At 40.9% G+C, this 22,390-nt stretch overlaps 1 protein-coding gene and 1 long non-coding RNA gene across 2 annotated transcripts in view; one reads left to right on the forward strand and one right to left on the reverse strand.

The window, feature by feature from the left end:
• sgcd (sarcoglycan, delta (dystrophin-associated glycoprotein)) overlaps positions 1-22,390 on the reverse strand; it is a 195,706-nt gene that overhangs the window by 33,400 nt on the left and 139,916 nt on the right. The window lies entirely within an intron of this gene.
• Positions 20,535-21,494, forward strand: LOC117813334. The gene is made up of 3 exons (XR_004631397.1): positions 20,535-20,597; positions 20,981-21,159; positions 21,293-21,494. It is a non-coding gene; the product is annotated as an uncharacterized LOC117813334 (long non-coding RNA).

Genomic DNA, 22,390 nt, shown 5'->3' on the forward strand with positions numbered 1-22,390 from the left:
TTTGCTGGAACTCTGCTGAGTTTCACTGGGTAAGTGGTAAATGCAGAAAAACACAGCAGATGAGAAAGAGGACACATTTCTTGTGAAAGCTTGAAGTGTGTCCCACAGTGTGAGTTCTTTTGATTCACAGCCTCAACACTTAGAAACACATTTAGTCATGGCTATTGATCTGCACCTGATGCTTTGTTGATCTGATGTTCCTGAATGGCTCAGTTTACTTGTGCTGAGCTGCTGTATCGACACTACAGTCAATCACAGCCTCAGGGCAAGTCAAGCAGTGCATTTCTTTGTCTTTTTTTAATGCTGCGGCCTTTACTTTATATCAAACAAGCCATGGAGTGTCAGTCATACAGGTGATTCAAACACTTAAAGGACTGATTCACAAAATGATTGTTTGGTTCTACGCTTGATAAACCCAATAAAAGATACCAACTAATTCACAAAGCACACATTACGTGGTTAAATGCAACCCAAACTGTGCTGCAGGGCAAACAATGCTCCTGTGCGCTGATGTTGTTTACACAAAATGAAGAGCCATTATGCATTTTTTTGGGAAGTGTCCCATTTCTATTTCCAATGCAACTCACTCAACCAATGAGGCTCATCATTAATACTGGCACACTATGCCCACATGTGTGTGGAGACAGTTTGGTCCATTACACAGGATGGAGATTTTTATTTTAGTTTATCTGAAGGAAGCTGTTCTTGCATGCTCACTCCAGGAGGATGTTCTGTTATCGATGAAATTTGAATCACATATGTCATGAGTCAACCTTACAATGCACTGGTAAGAAGCTCATTTTCTGATCCATATGTGGATAGATTTGAACTCTGTCACGATGAGAGCACACAGTGCAGCTCCATGCAGCAGACAGCGGAGATGCTGAAGACTCCACAATCAGACGCAAAAAAAAGAGCAAACTGCAGAGATAGAGAGGGGACATTTGCAGCAATCCTTTCTTAGAAACCTCCCGGCCTATTTCGGTCACTTACATGACTTTTGCACCCACTAAACCTGTACAAATGAGCCAATTCACAAAGCAAGGGCAATGGGTTAAGTGCTCCTCAAACTGAGCTGTAGAGAAAATTGTGTCACTATGCAACAGTGTTGTTTGCATACATTTAAATGAGCCATTACACATTCTTATGGAGCAAAATAGGCCGATTCCTGGTCCTAACATGATCTGGTGCATATGATCCCACACTCTCCTCCACATTTGTCATATCTTACAAACGCAAAAAGCCCAAAAATGTATCCAACAATTTGGCAACACAATTTTGCAATTTTGTAATAATGAGAGATTGAATCAGGTAGTTCAAACTTGCAGGCTGTGCCATGATCTCCAACACAGTGTTGTTGTAGTTTTTCTTTTTAATCTGTAGACCAAAGCTGCTTTTCCATTGTACAGGGAGAGTGTGCATTAATCAACATTTCTGTTAGTATGCCAGAGTTAGCTAAAAGGCTAGTTTCCATCTGCAGTCCCAGACCAGATGTTAGAAGAGGCTCCCTGGGAAGAACAAAATAAAACAAGAAAGGACGAGGGAGAACACAGTAATTAGCCTGCAAGCATGTGCTGAAACACTAAACACTGCATACATAAATAACATAACAGTATTTGTTAACTCACTCTTAACAGTCTGTGTCTATATGAGCTGGGGAAACTGTCACATGTGTCAGGAATCAACTCCACTATGAAATGGTGAAAAGTGTCTCTCTCCATTCAGCTCATGTGAACAGAATTGTCAGGATCCACACAGCAGATGGTTGAAATGCTGACAGCTCATCTCAGGCACAATCAGACCTAAAACTGGAGCAAACTGCACAGAGGTGCAGAACTCTGTGGACGTTTCTGCACTTGGATTTAATTTGCTAAATCTGCTTTGAAAATTAGACATTGATACCGAGCACATAGCAGGAGGAAATTATGCATAATTATTCCTGCTATTAGTGACTGCAAACCACTCTTAGATTTCTAAACTTAGTGTTTTAGAGTGCTGATTCCTGCTCATACTGCAATGTAAACCCGAACAAGTTAAAATGACTCAAAATTCAGATTCAGATTCAGAATACTTTATTAGTCCCAGAGGGGAAAATGTTTGCATTAACTGATTACATACCAGTTTTTAATTAGTGGAAAGACAATTTTTGAGTAAAACTGAAATTACCATATAAGATATCAGTTTACTCAATTGTTTTCTTTCTTTTTTTTAATTTTCAAGTTTCCCCAACTCAAATTTATTAGCTAAATGTTTTTTTATTTTGAATTTATACATACTAGATGTAATTTCCTTGTGTTTTATGCATTTGTCCATTATCTTCAGCGCTTACCCCGGGATACGGGGTCATCTCAGCTGAGTTCGGGCAGAAGGCAGGGTACTGTTACTAGGGCAAACATGGAGAGACAGACAACCATTCACGATGACTGTCCTCAAACATAACTCAATAAATTGGATCCTCATATAATTAAAACAACATTAATCATTCGGATAACTCTAATTAATTGTTGGTTCAACTAAATAGCTGGTTTTGAGTTCTGTACCCTTAATGGCTATGAGTTAGAAGTACTGTATGGGTTTACAGTGTGGTTGTAACTTGAGTTTGAAAGTTAAGTTTCAGAGTTCTAATGGTGCAACCCAATACTACAATGGTGGAACTCTCAAATGTTTCAGAAAGCATTCAATTTTTCCAGATGTTTTTATCTTCTAGAACATCACATTTTTATGTCAGGGTTAGTCATGCAGGCAGGAAAGGGATGAAACAAAAATGTGTGAAATTGTTGCGCATTTAAAAGCTTGCAAATAACATAGGTGATGTTTCCTTGACAGAAAAAAAAAAATCTCCCAAAGGAAAACAGCCTCTTAAAATATTCCAACATTCTCTGTCTTGTTCCCTAATCTGGGAAGGACCTAATTGCAGACAGACAGATTGGATATATCTATTGTGCATAATGACTTGCAGCTTGGAGATGGTAAGTATGCAGGCATACCTTGTTAGAGGCAGAAGCTTGTTGCATGTACTTTATTTTATTCCAACACCTTTTACACTAAACTATTCAGGGCTGTGCTGCATTTACATGCTGCATGCTGTCATACACACATAATTGGTGCTCCTACATAATATTAAATCCACACTCTTCCCTGACACATGTGAACTGCATTAGCATGTGCAGCCACAGCACTCACTGTACCCAATAACTAACCTACTGTATGTATGTTTTATTAATGCATGGGTATGTTAATAACAGACTGTACGAATACAAAATGTCCTGCTGGATGCAATTAACCAGAAGTGACACGGCATGTCTACATTGAATTCTGTGTAATCAACATCTATAAATGACTTATTAGTATGATCAGAGTAAGCCTCAAACTCTTTTATAGAAACTGACCGAAGGGTAAAAGTTCTGCAGGCACAAGATCCAATGATCTGTGATGTTGTTCAGACATCTACATGTGAAATTATGACTTGGCATAAAACGTCTGAGGGCATAAAACCTCTACTCGTCCTGCCAGAGAAACCACACTCTCACTCACACTCTCAGAAAACTCCTACAGGTTCGTAAAGAGCATTCCCAAGACAGAAAGAACTGCCTTCCAGGAAATAAAACCTCAGAAGTTTAATATTTACCCATTTAATATTTCTCTCTCCGTCCTCTATTATCTCCCTCTCATATACCATCAGTGGCTGGCTCCATTTTCTCTGCTGCAGACTCTATAATATTCTTTCCTTTCAGTAATTCAGCCAGGCTGGAGGTGTAACCAGCTGCTCTTTTCAATAAATAGCCAGCACTCCCCGCTGAGGAGCTTTGCCCTTTCTCCTCTGAATCCTGTAAGCAAATCAGCAGCTCTTATTATGGGCAGCAATTCTCCACCTCAACAGTAAGTTTAAGGCTGTCAGGAAATGTCTGCAGTCGATGGATTAGAGGAAGAAACCAGAAAGAATCAATATCAAAGTAAGAACTGAATAAAGACGACAGATTGAACAAAATTGAGGAAGGGGGATGGAAAATAGAGAAAAAAAGCAGAGAGAACATCAGAAAGAGAAGGGAAGAGAAGCTAACTAGCCTGGTTGACAGATGGATCTGTCTTTCTCAGCTCAACCTCGACTCGTCACATACAGTATGCAGTCAGTGGATTACAGCTCCACTAGCAAGATGTGACAAGCCAGCGACACTTTCTCCCACACTGCAGGTGAATATGAATCTTTTACTTGGGGTCGTATCACTCTGAATTCTTTGACTTTTTCTCTCCTTTCATCTGCCTAAATATGCTGACAGAGCGCTGACAATGCTGCAGGAGTGACAGCTGAGTGCGACACTGATCGGCGAGAAAGTGAGAGACGTTTTAACAATGCTGGTGTGACACAAGCGACAGCAGATACACAGCAGCGCTCCACAGTGTCAGCTGCAGCATCCGGCCCAGTCTGCACCCAGTGACGAGCTGTCACCACCATGGAATAATACAACAACAACTGTGTTTGTGCAGCTTTGGAGGCACTGCGAGTGTTTGAAACAGCTTGGATTAACAGCTCCAATCACACATTTGTCAGGACTTGTTGGAGATGAGCGGTTAAACTTTGGTTATGATGAGGATAAACAGAGGAGAGACAGAGAGAGAGAGATTTGTTTGCACGCAGCTAGTCTGGTCATCATTATCTGCATTCACAACAGGCTGGCATGTGATGTCGTGACGAAAAGGCAAAACTATCCGTCTCTGGTTCACCGCCCTGACCCCAGATCTGTGCAGGACTTGCCTCATGCACAGCTTCACATTAGGTCTCTTCTTCCTTCTGTTTCTTCTGTCTTGATGACATGCTACAAATTGTCTCCACTGCACAGTTTTGCTTTTTCACCACTGATACTTTGGAGGTTTCTCTGCAGACGTGTTTTCTAACATGCTAAAACCGAATATGTTTTACTGTACTACTAATCTGTACGACCAGATTTCTGTAGCAATAGTTCAGTGTGAAGTCTCTCACAGTGTTGTTTTGCATTGCTAAGGGTGAGCCATGAGGGAAAACAATGCTGCACTATTCAGTCATCCCAATGAAACTTAAGCCATCTAAGTTGTAACCTTTGCTTTTTTTATTTACTGATGATGCTATTGTGTTACTCAGCTGTGTGATTTTTCTTTTTCAGGCTGTTTAATTACAGTTTAGACAGTGTGTAGTATCTTGTTTCACATGACTAACACAGCGCTGCAGAGATTTCCAAGAGTAAAATCTGTTATTCTGCATATTTGGCAGCAGAGGTGCAGAAAACAGAGACCAGGAGGCAATTAATGACTCTTATTGTCTTCTGCAGAGAGAATAAATCAAGCAGGAACCTCCAGTGTTCAAAGATAAGGCCAGGGGCACTAGTGGCCTAGTGGTCTAAGCACACGCCCCATATGCAGAGGCTATGGCCCTTGTCACAGAGGTTGCAGGTTCTATCCCATCCTCGATCATTTGCTGAATGTCCTCCTCCTGTCTCTGCTCTCCACATTTCCAGTCTCTCTTCAGCTGTCCTGTTCATTAAAGGCATGAAAATAGATTAAAATGAGGCCAATGCAGAACTGCAAGAAAAATGCAGTTCCTCAAATCAACGCTCAGAAACCAATGGGCACTGCAATTGAAACTACGTCCATTACTTCTGATACTCTGTAGTGCAGTCTTAATGTTGGAAAGCATCCCATGTGTCACTTTCTTCAAAGACCTGGCCACATCAATTGGGATGAGAAGGAGGAAATCTATGCCAGTTTTGTCAGGATTGAGCTGACCAATCAGAATGTATCGTTCCTACTTGTCCCTCTCTCACACACCCAGTTACACATAAGCACTAACACACAATTACCATCATAGTTCAGGAAAAGTACATCCAGATTGATAATCAGTCAGTCCTCAGGGACACAGATGATTGAAGTGACTGTATGAACAGATCATATGATCATCTCTCTGCCCCCACAGTGCCTCCTCCAAACCTCCACTCTGTCACCATCCATTGTTATAAAAAAGAGATTAAGACCGGGAGGAACAATCTGTTTCTTTTTACACTGCAGAGAAAGGTGTCCTGATTGGTCTCCCACACGTAGAGGCATCTCATCTTCAAACGAGCCTTATATTAAAAAGGTGCATGGAAGTATATTTCTACACAACGCTTTTATTTGTTCCCTTCAGGACAAAGCATTTCAACAAATGAACATGTTAGAGGAACGGCTCGAGGGATGACTTTCTGTTTTTCAATCCATTCACCACTGCCGTCCTGATTGAAATATTTGAACAGTTGTTGGGTAGATTGCAATCAAATTCATGTTGCCCACAGGAGGAAATGAAATATGTTTTATTAGCAGCAACATGAGGTTTAATTTCACTCCATCCAGCACCTGAAAAACCTAATGAAGATCCCATCAGTGTCAGCTGTAATTTGTATCCAGCACTAATTGGCAAATGTTAGCATGCTAAAAGTGTAAGCTAAGATAGGGCAAATAGTTAGCTATGCCTGTGTCATGTTTACCTCTAAATAATGTTCATATATGAGCATGTTAGCAGTCGAAGGTGAGTTTAAAGCTCAAGGAGCTTTCATGCATAGTTATTTGGACAAATCTGTGTCCTTGTCCTCTTTGCTGATTTTATCCTTTGCATGTGTAGGTGCTGTTTTCTGACCAAAAGTCTCATCCTGCGGTCCTTTAACATTGAAAGTGATGACACGATGTGAACATTTGCTGTGGAAAAGCACTAAGAGACTCTTGTACCAGCATGCTGCCGTTGATTGTCTTGTCTGACACCAACCCTTTGGAATGCCCAACTTGTTGTCAATGGTCTTTGTGTTTTTGAGTGAAGAACAGGCATCACTATTCATTTCAATCTGTTTTATTGCCAATTAAAAAAACTCCTTCATGGGGCTTGAAATAGGCCAACTAATCTAACTTTCCAAACCTGCTCCATCCAAGGTGTGAAGGTTCCAACTAGGTACAGGACAAACAGGTCTTTAGTCTAACTGGTGCACAGTAGCATAACTTTAAGTTGGGCGTAAGATTACACCAAATCTGCAGCATCTTGAAACTTGAAGAGTAGTCCTTAGGAAAACTTTTCAGCAATGTTCCCACAGACAGAGATGTTGGATTGGTGTAACCCTACACTCTTTGGGCTCTTGTGTCCAGAAAAGAAGTCTATGAAGAAGAAATCTACTTCAAGCCAAAGTTTTTTGTTTGCAGAGAAAATATATGAAAAGACATCTCCTCTAACAAAGAGACAAACTGATGCAGAGCAAATCCAAAGAGTAACATTTCCTGCAGTGTCGACATCACAGTCAGACAGATGGTCACTGTGGGTAATGTCCATCAACTTAAAGCAGACAGAAAGACAGTAAAAGAAAAGTCAATAGCCTGAACTGTAAGTCTGTGTGTCTGTCTGCTTATCTGTCTGTCTGTGTTTGAAGCTTGATGCCGGTGGGGCGACAGTAATGAAGTCTTGAGCCTCTAATTGGAAAGAATGATAGTGAGCAGGATGTTTGATATTCCTCTGTAAACGGACCTGCTGGGGACGGGCACCGGCTGAGTGTTGGGCCCAAGCTGATTAGCATGACATGGTTTTCGTATAAATGTGCGTATTCGTCTGTTTTAGGTTCATTCCAGTTCATTATTTTGCACTTTGAGAATTACATAAACATAAAATATTGTCTGGATTGTCTCAACTGCATGTGGATTTAAATGTCACTTTTCATCTGTCGAGCTTATCACAGCAGACACCAAGTCTTTCAGATCAGCATGCAATAAATGACCAAAAAATTTGTGCACAGCTCTGCCACTTTTGTCCGAGGCCTAATTTTAATGGTCAGAACTCTGAGTACATCTCATTATTATGTCTTAGAATACAGGTAATGCATCAATCAGAAATCCCCAATCCACCATCTTTAAATGACTTCAAATGACATGCTGTCACAAGTGAAATGATGCCATTTAAAAACTAGTGTTGGACTTTCCAGAATCCTCCTGATATTCTGGTGGTGCAGTAAAAAAGATAAGCCACTTAGCAGTGATAAGTTTGTCAGTCACTCAGGATTTCACCGAGAAGACCAAGAGCAGGATCTGTTTAGAGTATAAACCCTGAGCATATATTGTTTTTATGCATCATGAGGGCATGCAACACGAAAAAAGCCAACTATTTTACTGGTTTCGGGGGATGCTTTGTGAAGTTTTTACGAATATACTTTCTCCACAAGTTTAAAAGCATGCTTTATCCAAGTTATCCACAACATGTCCAGAGCACCCTCCAGATACTTCTTAACATAGGAGTAAAAAGAGTCTGTGAGATACTCCAAGGTAGATATCATTTGTGTCTGTATAACCAACAGAATAATTTAATCCATTGGTGTTGATGTCTTAACAAACTGAAACAGCAGCAGTCACGGAGGATTCATTAAATCTCAAAGCTGACGTCACCATCAAGCTTGTGAGACTTTCATAACGACCATCATTCAGAAGCAGACCGACATGAGCGGAGTTTAATGATTGAAAAACAAAGTGAAGAGCGTGTCAGCATGTTTAGGATATTTTTCACTGACTAAGCGAACCTGAGCTCCATCAGCAACAAGAAGGAAGGCATTAGTATGACATTGAAATATTGCCTTAAAGAGGTGTGTGCAGATCTCAGGGGTGTAATTTCCCCCTCGAGTTATAATGAAGTATTATACTTTAATGTTATAGCTCATTAACTATGACTGATATATTCTTTACATCCCTGCAGACCATTTTCCAAAGCAAACTGAACTTAAGATTGATTTCCTACAGTCAAGGCAGACGCTGGTTTTGATTCATTTCACCACAGTCTGGAAATAAACTCAGAGATCTGAACAATTAATCCATTCACTGTCGGTGTTTTATGTTATATTTATCTCTCACTTAAGAAGAAGTAAAGCTAAAAACTACCAAAGGAAAGTAAATCACTCTAAAAATACTCTTAAGATTCTCATCCGTCTCTTGTCTTTGTACTTCTTGTTGAATTTCAAGGACCTCTGAAGTCCACAATGTTCAGTGTCAACAGAGGTCGAAACTAAAGATACCCTTTGGAGAAACTGTTCAAAGGACCTCTGAAAGATACCATTTTAAGGGTCACATGACTGCCAAGAACTCTCTTGCTTTGTTAGGTTTTAAGGAAAAACCACAACACAACTTTAGGTTTTCATTTGACAAACCATTGTCAATGCTCCCTTTAAAAAGTCAGATATATCATCAAACGTTGACTTCTACAAAGCAGTGTGCTTACAGTCTTGTAGTTTAACTCCACTGGTGGGAAACTTGCTGCTTTTACAATGGTGTTGACTTTTAATGTGTGTTCAGTCCATAGACTGTGTCAAACATGGATGCCAACAACTTCTCACATTATTTCATCCTACAGATATGATTTGTGTGTCATCCTAGCGCACCTTTAGGCAAGTTGAGACTGAAACACTGTTTCAAAACATTCAAAATTCAGCATTATCTTGGCTAATCACAGGATCACGGTGGCTAGAGGTGAACATGTCCTACTGGTTTGCTGAGTGTTGCTAACATTAGCAGAGCTAGTATCACAAGGCTGCACTGGTTAAACATTGCTTCAGTCCGGTTCTCCAGACAAAGGCTACACACAACTTCATCTCCATTTCCCAAATCAAAATACTTGCAAACCCTGCTGCGCTGCAAGACGACATAACCCATCTGTGCTTGTTTATATTAAGAAAGTAGAGTAGAGTGGCGGGTGGCTTCGCTACAGTCAGGACGCGACAAATTACCAACATTTCAGACCAAAAACAATAAACATGATAACAAATAACTTCTTTAACTGACCAGTTACTCTAAGGCTGAATATCGAGGATGATGATGTGCAATCATTTAGTTAACTAAAACGCACATCCTTCATTGATACCAACAAAAAAAATATTAAAGAAGCATGCATTAGATTCAATCTTGTGCACTTCTTCCTGCACCATTTCAGGTTTGTTCAAATGAAAGCATAACGTTTTCGATACTCTCTTTAGTAGATATGTTATTTTTCTGTCAGTCTGCTTGTACGCATGATCTTTTTCTTTTTTCTTTTACATGCATTTCAAACTTTGAATTTCAAACTACCACTGCTGTGGATTACAGTGGATGAACTCTGACCTTTAGATTTATTGTTATTTTTTGGCTTTTTGCAAAACTATCTAAAGCATCCAGGTCCAAAGATGCCTTAAAGGGAACTAGTTTGTCAGACATACTGTGTTAGTAGTGCTACTATATGGATTTTGCAGATGTTTGGTCGACCGCCTTCTTTTACATTATTGTACGTTTCCCCTTTTTAAAAATGTAACACAGAAGTCTGATGCATCTTCAGTTCCAGCGACAGAAAAGGTACGTCAGATCTTATCAGTTCTAGGTTAAATAAAACCAGCAGAACCTGAATGACTGTACCCGGTGACAGATACGTTTTTTCTGTGACATTTCAACACTTCGCCTGACAGCATGCCGGGTAACACAGCAGACATTCGACTGTATTCAACGCGTCTTTTCAAAGTCGTTTATGGTCACAGAGTGTGAGGCGTGGGACAAGTCTGACTGTTATCAGCGTTCTCTTTCATGTGCGTCTTAACTGCACTGTAATCAGTCCTCATCTGCTGCCGGTCGATGAGCGGCCTGCAGACTCAGATCGATACGGCCTACCTGCATTTACGCACCGTTCATAGCTCGATCTTTACCACCTTGTTCACTCTTTTTTCATCGTTCCTTTCATCATCTCTCTCTCTCTCTCTCTCTCTCTCTCTCTCTCTCCCTCTATTTGCCTCGTAAACATGTCCAAACAGACTGCATGAGCGATCAATAAAACCCATCCCGGGGTTTTATTTCCACTTCCTCCAGCCAAAATATTACGCCTCCTTCTCTGAGATAATTTCATCAGGAGGTTTCCCAAATGTGACCTCGCTGACAAACATCCACCTTTCTCCTCTTTTCCTACATATCTTCATTGCTTCATGCTTTCCTCTTCTTCTTCTGTCCAGCTTCTTTGCTCTCTTTTCTATTTTTGTCTCCTCTCTTTTCTTCATCCCTTCACTCCACCCTTCATCTCAAATCACTCAATCTTTTCTCACTTCTTTCCTCAGTGAATCTCGTTTCCTTTGTTTCCTTGACAACTTGTCTTCAGTTTTTTTCATCATCTCCTCTTCACAAGTTCCTTCTTATCATCCATATTCTTCTTTCCTGGCCTTACTCTTTTCATTCTCCACATCCTTTATTTTCCATCCCCATGTTTCTAACTGTTGCCTTTCTTCTGCCTCTCTCTCTCCTCCCTCTCTGTGTTGAGAAACTTTGAGAAAATACATGTTGGATGTTGTTACGAATAACTATTCACTCCAAAAATAAATATAACAGAACTTTTTGAGTCATTTTTGTATCTTGTCACTTTTTATCGATGCATCAAAGTTTAAATACATCTTCTTTAACTTGCTTACAAATCACTTCTCTTAGTTTTTGGCTTCTTTAATGAATTTGAAAATATTTTTTTCTCCTTTTTAGCCACATAAATGTGCAGCTGTACCCATATTTAGGGGCTTGGTGAACTGAGGCTAATTGTCCCACTGATGTCGCCATTGGCTCGTCCTCCTTCAATCATTCTTCTTTCCATGTTAACCATTTGCCTCCCTCCTTTTTTCTTCCTGCTTTACGTCTTTACTTATCTGACTCTCTTTCCATTACTTCTCTCCTGCTTTTTCCTTTCTCCCTTTTTACAATCTGTGATTTAGTCCTCCTTTCCTCCATCTCACCATTCCCCTGTTCCTCAGCTCTGCTCAATGTTCCCCTCTCCCTCTCTCTCCTTCTCTCTGTTTGCTCTTCTGTTCCCCCCGTGTTTTGTTTTCTATTCTGCCGTCCTCGTCCGACATCAATCAGAAACTTATGAAGCATACAGCAGGATAAATCAGCTGTGCTTCAGAGGCCTCATGAAGATTTGCTTAATGGCGTTTCATGTCAGGCGGCGAGTCGTTCTGATAAAGAACAGCAGCATTGGACGGTGAGGGAGTGAAGAGAGAAAAATTGGATGATAGAAAGGAAAACAGGGTTTGGGGGGAGAAAAATGGTGAAAAAAGAAAAATGGTGAAAAAAGAAAAATGCCCGGAGTGAGGAGACTAAATAAAACAAAATAAAAATGAAGGGTAGAGATTAACAGCCTTTAAAACCCCCACAAGATGGAAGTGGCACTCAATTTTCAGGCCATCTGCCACCGAGGAGTTATATTATTTATCCAGACCTGAGCCATTGGTAGCAGGGAATTATGGGTATTATGGAGAAAATAGGGTATTATAAAGACTTGCTGAGATAGTACAGAGCCAGGGGGAACCCGCAATGCTGCAGGGCCAACCTTTTTCAAATGGTCTTTATATACACATATACGTAGAGTGAGTAACTGCCAAGGCAATGACAGACTCGTCCAGAGAGTGAAATACTGCAGGGAGCATCCACTGAAAAGACTCCAACGTTAGATTATGGATTTATTGCTCACAAGGTCCCGGGGCATAAATAGTTGTGGAAGTTCATAAAAAAACTGTAAAATTAAAAAATGTAAGAGGTGAAGAATGTTGGAGATAATGTCTGCATATCATCAGATCGAGATTCTCCAGTGATTGATAACTACTGTCCCCTGTAGGCCACCGTAGCTGATTCATGAGTATCTACAGAGGTGAGTGAAAAGAGGAGATCAGAGAAGAATGAGCTCAGCAGCTCAAGAGAAAACAAAATCCTGGCATGAAACATAAAGTACAAAAAAATTAACAGTTCGTCTTCTGTTAGAAGAAAATATTTCAACTTTAAAATAGTATTAAAGTTTGAATAGTGTTGTACTCAGAGTATGAATAGCATCAGCTTCACAACATTCTGCTTTTCAATTGATAAGAATATATCAGACCATGATGGAGGTCTGGGGCCACTTCAAGGAATAAAATACACTGAGATTTTGAGAATAGTCATATATAAATGGGAACAAAGTTGTTATATAATGAGGACAAGGTCCTAAGACAAAACTGTACATGTACAAGAATAAAGTTACACATTTAAGAGAATACACTTGCAAATAAACAATATTAAAGTTGTAAAATCAGGAGAATAAAATCATACTTTTTAAAAGAGAAAAAAAAGTTAATTTAAGAGAAAAAAACTAGTACATTCCTGAGATAAAAGTGATAAATTTACAAGAATAAAGTAATTATCCTACAAGAATAAACTTGTGAATTTAGGAGATGAAAGTTAGAATGAGAAGTAAGTTGTCATTTTATGAGAAAGAAGTTGTAACTACATGTTTTTATTGATCTGTAGGTAGGCTACAATAATACACAAGGGGGTTTAAGAAGAGCGGTCGGCTAGCTTCACCAAAATAAGGAGCTTGAATCATCTTGTGAAGTTAAACTAAACAGCTGAAAACAAACAGTGGTTGCAGAAGCGTGCACACGCGGCCTGTTCGCCCTTCTTCCTGACACACTCAGTTTGTTGCACAGTTGATTCTAAATTTCAATGCCTTTGCCAGTTTGGTGCTGATGAACATAAGGCTTTAGTATTCAGATTTTTAATACACTTCTATGAAAGCATTATTTCACTAGATGCTCCACATTCCTCATTTAAGTTCAGGCTGCGGGCTGCTGTTCTAATCTGTCCCTTCACAATAAAATACAGGCTAACCATTGTATTCTGGTACATTAAAGATTTTATTCTCACAAAATAACCACTTTGATCTCAATGATTTATGATGATTTTTTTTAAACATTTACAACTCTAATCTTATTCATTTTATGACCTGAATCTTTTGAATTTGCAACTTTATTATCATACATTTTTGACTGCTCTTGTTCATTTACGTGACACTTCATCACACTATTTTTAACATTTTGATGAAATCATGACAATCTCATAAAAAAGTCTGTTTGAGTACTATAAACAGAATCAACATACATGAAAAATGTAAATGTAAAGTAAAGTACAAAAACACATATTTCTACAGTAGATTTCAGAGCACACACACACACACACACACACACAGACACAGCTGACTCTATTATTTATACAATAAGATTATATTATCTGCTGTAAACTGTATATGACTGTAGATTCTGTGTCGTCTCAGTGCACAGAGGCTTTTTGCAGGGAGTTGGAGTTTCTCTGTAGACAGTCACTCTGGCGATGTGTCAGCGAGCTGCTGCAGGAGGGGCTGGCATTACTTTAAACTGCTGTGGAGCCTATCAGGTCTATAACCCAACCAACCATCTGCTCCCAAACTGTCCTCTGGGAGAGAGCGTCGGGCCATTAAGACCTTGAATATCAACCACCATCTTAAAACCCTCTCCACAGGTAACAGCTCCTCACGATGTGTCAGCGAGTCGAGGGCAGAATAACATCTAAAGACTTAGATTTAGAGGTGTGGTGTCCTCAAGTTTTTAAAAGACAATGTTCATCAAACATCCAGCAATTTAGCATCTGTTAAATTTAAAAGTTTGTGAGACGAGAGTTGATAATTTATGAAGACTTGGTGCGATACATCATGAGCTGTCACTTTAATGAAAGCTTTATTTTTCTCCCCCAACAACAAAACATGCCATATAAATGAAGATTGTGTCTGTACATTTACAATATGTCAGTGCTATTCAAACAGCCCATAAACTTAATTGTCTAACGAGATAAAACACGGTGGAAATGTCAGCCTGCCTGCTCGTCTGTAATTAACAGAAACATCGGCTAAATGCTGAGTTATGTTCAACACTTTTTTTGGAGCTGGTAATAAATTAGAGAGAGAGTTAGAGAGAGAGAGAGAGAGAGAGAGAGAGAGAGAGAGAGAGAGAGAGAGAGAGAGAGAGAGAGAGAGAGAGAGAGAGAGAGAGAGAGAGAGAGATCTTTGAGTGATCTCATAGAAAGTCTTATTTCTATATTAAATAAAAATAATTGTTTTGCTCTCTCTTTTCATGTTTCTTAACAGCGAGTTCTGGGCAACTTTTACGTTGAAGACCGCAGAGAATCAATGTGTAGGAAAACATTTGAAAATATATCTTCAACAAGATATGTGAATTTATAAATCACAGTGACCTCTCAAGTCATTTTTGTACGTTTTATTTTACTTCTGCATCAAAGACAGGCGACGAAGTACATTAACTTTGCATTGCTCCACTACCTTTTTATTGAGTCGTTTAAAAAGTTTTCTTATCTTTACTAAAGTGTGGTTTGAAAGATAACAAACTGTTTGTGTAGTTCTGCTTGTTCTTTGTCTAACGCTACACCTCCACTGGTTGCACTGTGTGACAGCTATGCTGTGGTTTAGCTCCGTGTTCCCTCGTCCGTCAACACCCATCGGCTGAGTTTTCAGAGTGCAGCACAGAGCAGTAACACGGGACAGCTGAAGTCACCAGACAGAGGACTTTCTGTGGTACTAACAGAATCAGGGGTTTGAGCTTCTCCTCATCCATGTTGTCGTCAACAGCCTCTGAAAACCTCTGTCCAAAATAGAAGCTTTAGGTACCTGCTGCAGACGGCTCCACATTGCCAGAGCAGCGACGGAGCAGATATACATAGAGCAGAATTCAAACACACATTTAGAAAGTTGTGATTGGATTACTGGAGGGTTGTGGGAAAGGAGGCCTGTGGACATGAAAAAAGGCATGAAGGATCTCTGGAAGGGGATAATTGAATATGCCCCAGGATAATTATTGCTGTTCCAGAAAAACAAACATAACAGGACGGTTGAATGCAGAAACTTAAATCATGGCGTTTGTCTTTAATATTGCCTTTTAATACTAATCCCCAACCCACCACTCCCCTCTGCTCTAAAAAAGCTACACAGTAATGCTCCTCCTGCTGTTTCAATCTGACAAAGACAGACAGAAGGAGCATTGAGTTAGTTGATCATTAAGAAATGGCTCTGATGTTTCTGCTATGAATGATCACATTTTTGCTTTCCTTCCTTTATTAAATGCACTGACTGCTTTTAGCTACAAACAGATTTAATAGCAAACGTCCCCTGGTCCTCTGAAATAAGGAACCTGCTGCAAGTCACTGCTGAGAAGGCTCCAGGTGGCCTGATGCAGGGGAATTGGTGCCATCCGTCTGGCTGTGGTGCATCTCTAACTATTCACAGAAGTAAACATTCATTTGGAAGTGCACAGATTCAGCTCCTGTTTTCCATCTCTTTCTCTCCGGTAGTTCTTTTCAGATGCTTGACTTTCTTTCTTTTGTTTGCACTTCTTCTCTGATCTTTCCCTTCTTCCTTCTGTCGTCTTTCATGCAAAGTTGTCTTCAGTCTTAATTTAATCTCTCTGTACTTTCATTTCCAGTTTTAGCCTCTTGCAGTCTTCACATATCCCCCTTTTTCTACCTCCCTGTCTCATTTTCTCCCTCCACTTCCATTCCTCCATCTGTTTCCATCTCACTCTCTCTCCTCCCAGTCCCTCCTTTCTGTCATTGTGGTAATTTCTTCTTAATAACTCTGGTGATTAAACCCTGGAGCTATAAGAAGGAGGAGGAGGTGCATGTTGGACTTGATGTACTGCTGATGGGGGTCAGGGGCCGGACAGCGGCCTGGTAGGGGGGCCTCAGGCTTTGGTCTCACAACAGGATGGTGGGATTGCACATTAACATGAAATATATTTAGCTCTCCTCTGTCTCATTACAGCAGGTCAAAGAGAGCTGCAGGAGGATCGGTACAGAACAGAGCAAAACGAGCCACCGGACGCATTTAACAAGAGGGGAGACGAGCAGCCCGCGGCACTAATGGACAATTAAAATCTACCTTTTTCAAAAGAGGACTCAACTTCTGACAACATGACTCATATTTGAAAAAATCAGGACGGTGAGTTTTAGAGAAGGAGAGATGCATTTTGAGTGATTGTGATTTTTAAATTGCATGACAGGTACATGAGTTTTCAAGTCATTTTTATGCCTGGCTGTGCTGAATACTTGATTGTGTTTGGTCAAAACCCCAACAGTTTGGTGTTGCTCAATGACAAAGTGTTGACAGGGACATGCAAAGCGGATGTGGATTAGGCTGTAATGATGTCAGATTTTCACCTCACTATCACTGTGGCTTAAAATTCACAAAATTGACGTAATGGCCGTATGTATGGAAAGCATCGGAAAAAAATCAATGCTATCAGTCAGATAAAAGAAAGGGAAAACTAAGGCTTCATAAACTTAACTAATATATGCAACTGACTGACTTGGATATCACTGTCCATCTCTAATGATATTCAAAGTTATGTTTCATCAGTGTCACCAGCTCTGTGACAGATACTTCTTATGAAACAAAAACTCTTCATCTTCTTCTGAGTGTGATTCTGCATCACACACGTTGTCCACCAATGCCCTGCATTTTTTTTTACAAAATCTGAAAAACCCCTGAACTTGTCAGGGAACTTTTTAGGGATGCAGGAAGTGTACCTTGTCATCACATTGTAGTTACACACTCAATCAATTAATGTTTACTATAAATTGCAAAATCACAACTAACATTATCTTAAGACTCTTTCTGGTCCAGACCGTCCTCTGTTATGTGATTAACAAAGACCCAACATCAAGACAGGATAAGGTCCAGTCCCATCTTACAGACAGGACTCAGTCTGATCTCATCTTAATCCACCATGAGCCGAGCACTTTGCAGCATTTAGCAAGTTACAGTGGCAAGGACAAACTTCCTTTAACAGGCAGAAACCTCCAGCAGGACCAGACTCATGTTAGACACACATCTGCTGAGACCATGTTGGGGTTGGAAAGAGGGATAGAGTGAGATGAAGAGAGACGGCACAGATCCAGCGGAACCTACGAGAAAAGGGAGCTCAAGGACTCCAGAAAGGTCTCTTGTTATTAACTTTAATGGGACAGAGATACTGTGGTAAAGGCATGCTGGTAACTGTCTTCTTCTTCTTCTTCTTCTTCTTCTTCTTCTTCTTCTTCTTCGTTATTAACTTTAATGGGACAGAGATACTGTGGTAAAGGCATGCTGGTAACTGTCTTCTTCTTCTTCTTCTTCTTCTTCTTCTTCTTCTTCTTCTTCTTCTTCTTCTTCTTCTTCTTCTTCTTCTTCTTCTTCTTCTTCTTCTTCTTCTTCTTCTTCTTCTTCTTCTTCTTCTTCTTCTTCTTCTTCTTCTTCTTCTTCTTCTTCTTCTGCTGCTGCTGCTGCTGCTGCTGCTGTTGCTGTTGCTGCTGTTGCTGAGGCTTCCACATCTTCCCTGATTTTGATGAAGGGTTGCAACCAGTGTAATCACTGTCACCCTGACTATGAGCCAGTAAGTTACACAGTATTACTGTATGCTTTTTTGAGCCTAATATCAATACTTCGTTTTTCAGAAAGGTTTCTGTCATTAACGGTACATTGTGACAACCTTCATTTGGAAATCCAGCTTCTTGCAGACCTCAAGGAGGAAATAAATCCTGTATTTTGGATGACTACAGTATCAATACAGGACACTCAACATGAATACAATCAGCACCAGCATGTTCAGAATCCTGGCCTGTGTCCAAATTGAAACCTTCTTTATTTACTGATGTCAAAGTTCTCGCTGTGATTCCCTCCCCTTCAGTCAGAGCCTGTTATGATGATAATGAGAGAGCCATATGGCAGACACAAACACAGACGAGGGCAGCGCCCGGGCAAATGACAACCAGCCGATTATTTACACGACAAGAGAAACAGATCCATCCTGACAATTAGAACAGGACGTGTCTGTGGACGACTCGTGTTTGTCGTGTTCATATTTGTCTTCCTGTGAATGCATTAATCAGCCTCTCTGCAGCTGCTCGAGTCCAAGTGAAACAAGAGGGGACGCAAGGGGGAAATGTGAGGGCCCTGATTAGAGTACTTCAACTTCAGAGCAGGGACCCCAATGCAATGTTACATGATCGCTTAAGCTTATAAAGTTATAGCTTGGCATTTGTTGCCAAAGTTCTGTGGCTATCGTAAGACATACCAGGGAGAAAAACATCAACATATTGCAACTATCAAATTAAAAAGTCCTCCTGCTCCACCGACTGAGCCTGTTGGTGGAGAGACTAAATGACTCAATATGTTTCCTTGTTTTTTTCTGTTCTCATGTGTATTGCTAAATACTTGAGTGTGAAGCTCTTCTTTTTCAGTGAAGAGCATGCAGGTTTCTGACTCCTTGTGACCAAATTGGAGATTTAAGGCTGATTTATACTTCTGCTTCGCCCCTACGCAGCAGGGGCTGATACGGACATAAGCACCACATACTTGAGCGTCGATGTGTCCGTGTCGCGCAGCAATTCTCCGCTGAGACGCTTGAGGGCAGTGCGGTCTCTCTGATAGCCGGTTGCCTGCTTCCAGCCCGCTACGATCTCTGTTTACTTTTCCACAGCGATTCAGAGCTTGTTATGTTAATCTACAGCTGATACATGTTGCTGATTTACAGACATGGCAGGGAAGAACAGAGAGGAGGAGATGAAATACACGGCCGATTTACGGCCGCTGTCCGGGATCCCCGGAAGTGCTGTAAATGCGGGAAATACCAGCAGCCGAGCGGACCAATCACAGGGCTTGCGGTCTGCGTCAATTCTATGGGCAGTTACCAAGTGGCAACCTCCGGTCTAAAAATATGAGTCCAATGTGGAAGTGTTAAAAGCTGCAGTTCATCGAGGATCTGCTTGAGGCTGGCTCTGGAAGTACCTGAAGTCACATACACATGAATGGGAAAAAGCTGATCTTTACAGCAGAAATAAACATGTTTACAGCCTGGTACAAAAGACGAGTGTAGTCTGGATAGCTCATTTCTTGATGTGCTCACTGGGAGGGGGGTGAATTTTTTTCTAACGTGGCAATTTAGAAGATATTGAGATTATGAGTCTTCCAATGAGAGGCCCAGCTCACTGCAGGAACGCTGCAGTTGTTGGCTAGGAGGCTCAAACTCCGCCTCTTTACGTCACTATCGCTCGACAGAAGCAATATGGCTGCCGCCGCTGATTGGTCTCAAAACAGCTCTTCAGAAACAGATGGGTGAAGTCAAGGATACTACGTCCATATTCTATACAGTCTATGGTTGTTACATTTTGGAGGAGGTGCATGTCAGCTACATGCATAGGCCTCTGCGTAGGTACGGGAGCAAGCGGACCCCCAGCGAAGGCTACGCCGTCGATTCAGTGTAGAAGTATAAATCAGCCTTTACAGTTGTCTTTTCCTGTCTATCTATCTGTCTGTCCGTTTTTTTCCTCACTAACCTGGAGATGGTTCGGGGTGGCAGCAGGCTAAGCTAATCAACCAAGGCATCATCATTCCTGAGCAATGTTGTCCAGCTCCTCCAGGAGGATTGTGGGATGTGCTCAGAGCATGGGATATATATAATCCCTTAAGCAAACAGTGAGTCTATCTCTGGGTCTCCGTCCAGTTGGAAGTGCCCTCCAAAGGGAGGCAGTTTAATCTGGTGTCTGGACCTCCTCAACTGGCTCCTTTCAGTGCATGGAGTAACAGCTACACCCTGAGCTCCCTCAGGATGTCAGCACTCATCAACCCCTTCATCATGCTCCGGTTCAAAACCTGCATTACTGCTGATGCCAACACACCTGTTAATTGATCCCTTTCACCCTCACTCTGGAACAAGACCCTGAGATGCATGAACTCTTTCACTCCCCACCTGCAGGTAAGAATCCACACTTTCTCGCAGAGGCCATAGCGTTGGATTTAGAGGTGCTGACCCTCATTAGCACCTGTTCCCAAACATGCTTTGAACTGTGAGGTGTTTTTAGTTTTAAAGTCTCTTTGAATCGTTTCTTTGGTACCAATAAGGTGATGAGTGTTGTTGAGATGTGTTCAAACTTTTCCGATTTCTGCCTCAGTATATTTTTCCAAATGTGATGCCTGGACTGTTTGTGCAGCCTGTTTATTCACTTTGTGCTGAACAGATGTGAGCTGTAGCTAAGTAACAATGCACACACTGAATATGTGCATGCAGAGCTCGATAGCACCAAGTCCGACCGATCCAAAGTTCTGTTGTTTTACTCCTATTTTTGTTTATTCTTTCAGGTCATTTGCAGCCTGCATGATTCAAAGACAGAGGGACAGAAACAGCTTATGAAATAAGTCAATACTGTTTCACCAAAAAGTCATAGCCCTGAAAACTTTGAGTATAAATGCTGGTATTATCGTTCAACAACTTTCTTTCCCCTTCTTCTTGGTCCTCTGTCAACATGAATAGACCTGAGGTGAGTGTGAAAGTCACCTTAAACTATATTCAGCCATCAGTGGTGAAATAATGTCATCATAGCTGTTGGTAATGCGCCCATGCTAGATGTTATGACTACATTAGTACTAACTGCATTCTCCTCTCTCACACAGATGGCACATTATGTATTGGGGGGATAAAAACAGAGAGAACATTACACTCCTCTGCAGCATATAAGATGCAGACTGTCTGTCACTCACATATAACTGTCTTTGGAAAATAAACACCAGCCATGATCTCTGCAAACAGCTCTGCCCGGGCTCTTGAACACACCTTGTTTGTCAGGGACGGCGCCAGCTGCAGAGGCCCGCAGCAGAGAGGAGGAGAGAGCATTTTTCCTCCACCACGCTCACAATCTAATCTCAGTTCATGATGCTGGTGTCTGGATTTATGTTGGCCATGAAACGTCCTTCAACCCTGAGGCCAGCCAGGTGTGAGGGACGCAAACACAAATACAAAACCTGTGACTAAACATACACCAGGGAGTTTTCTTTTACACTGCGGAGGACAGGTGTGCCTCCTCCCACTGAACTGGCTACGTCAACTGCAAAAGTTAAATCCAAAATCATAACTTCAGGGGTTTTATGAAACAAAGACAGAGGCCTGAGACCGAGGTCAGTCACTGCCTGTTGCTTTGATTGTTGTTGTCCACATCTGGCTGTACTCCAGTGTCTTCTTTTTAAAGGCACAATTAAAGTTAAGTTTGTTTAGGTTTGTTTCACAGGTTGACTTTGGATCAGCTCCAACACTTGGGGGTACAGTGATCTCAGAAATGAGCAAGACCTGAGTTATTAGACATATTCCTGTGAGACCACTTTCGTCACATCAACATAAACAAAACCTAAATATCTCAATGGAGCACTAACAAGGGTCTGTGGCTCTTGTAATGACGCCTATAATCTATCTTAATCAAAAGAAATACTGAAATGTATGTTTGTTTAATCATAGTGTTAACTGTGAGAGAGCTCTGCTTTTGGAGGAAGAAATACGACACCTAGCTGCAGAATAATCTCAAACTGACCCAGAATCTAAAAGAAGCTGAATGTTTTCCAAATTAATCCCTGTTTTCTAACTTTAACCGAGCAGCAGCCTCACATGCTGAAAACTTAAGCAAAATGCAGAAGTGCAGAAAGTGCAGTAACTTGAGTGTCAACTTGTCAAATATTACGTATGTTATAGTACTTTTGTCGCCGCCGGTTAGGTCTCTGTCG

Source organism: Notolabrus celidotus, chromosome 5 (genome assembly GCF_009762535.1).
Source record: "Notolabrus celidotus isolate fNotCel1 chromosome 5, fNotCel1.pri, whole genome shotgun sequence".
In the NCBI taxonomy this organism is placed as follows: domain Eukaryota; kingdom Metazoa; phylum Chordata; class Actinopteri; order Labriformes; family Labridae; genus Notolabrus; species Notolabrus celidotus.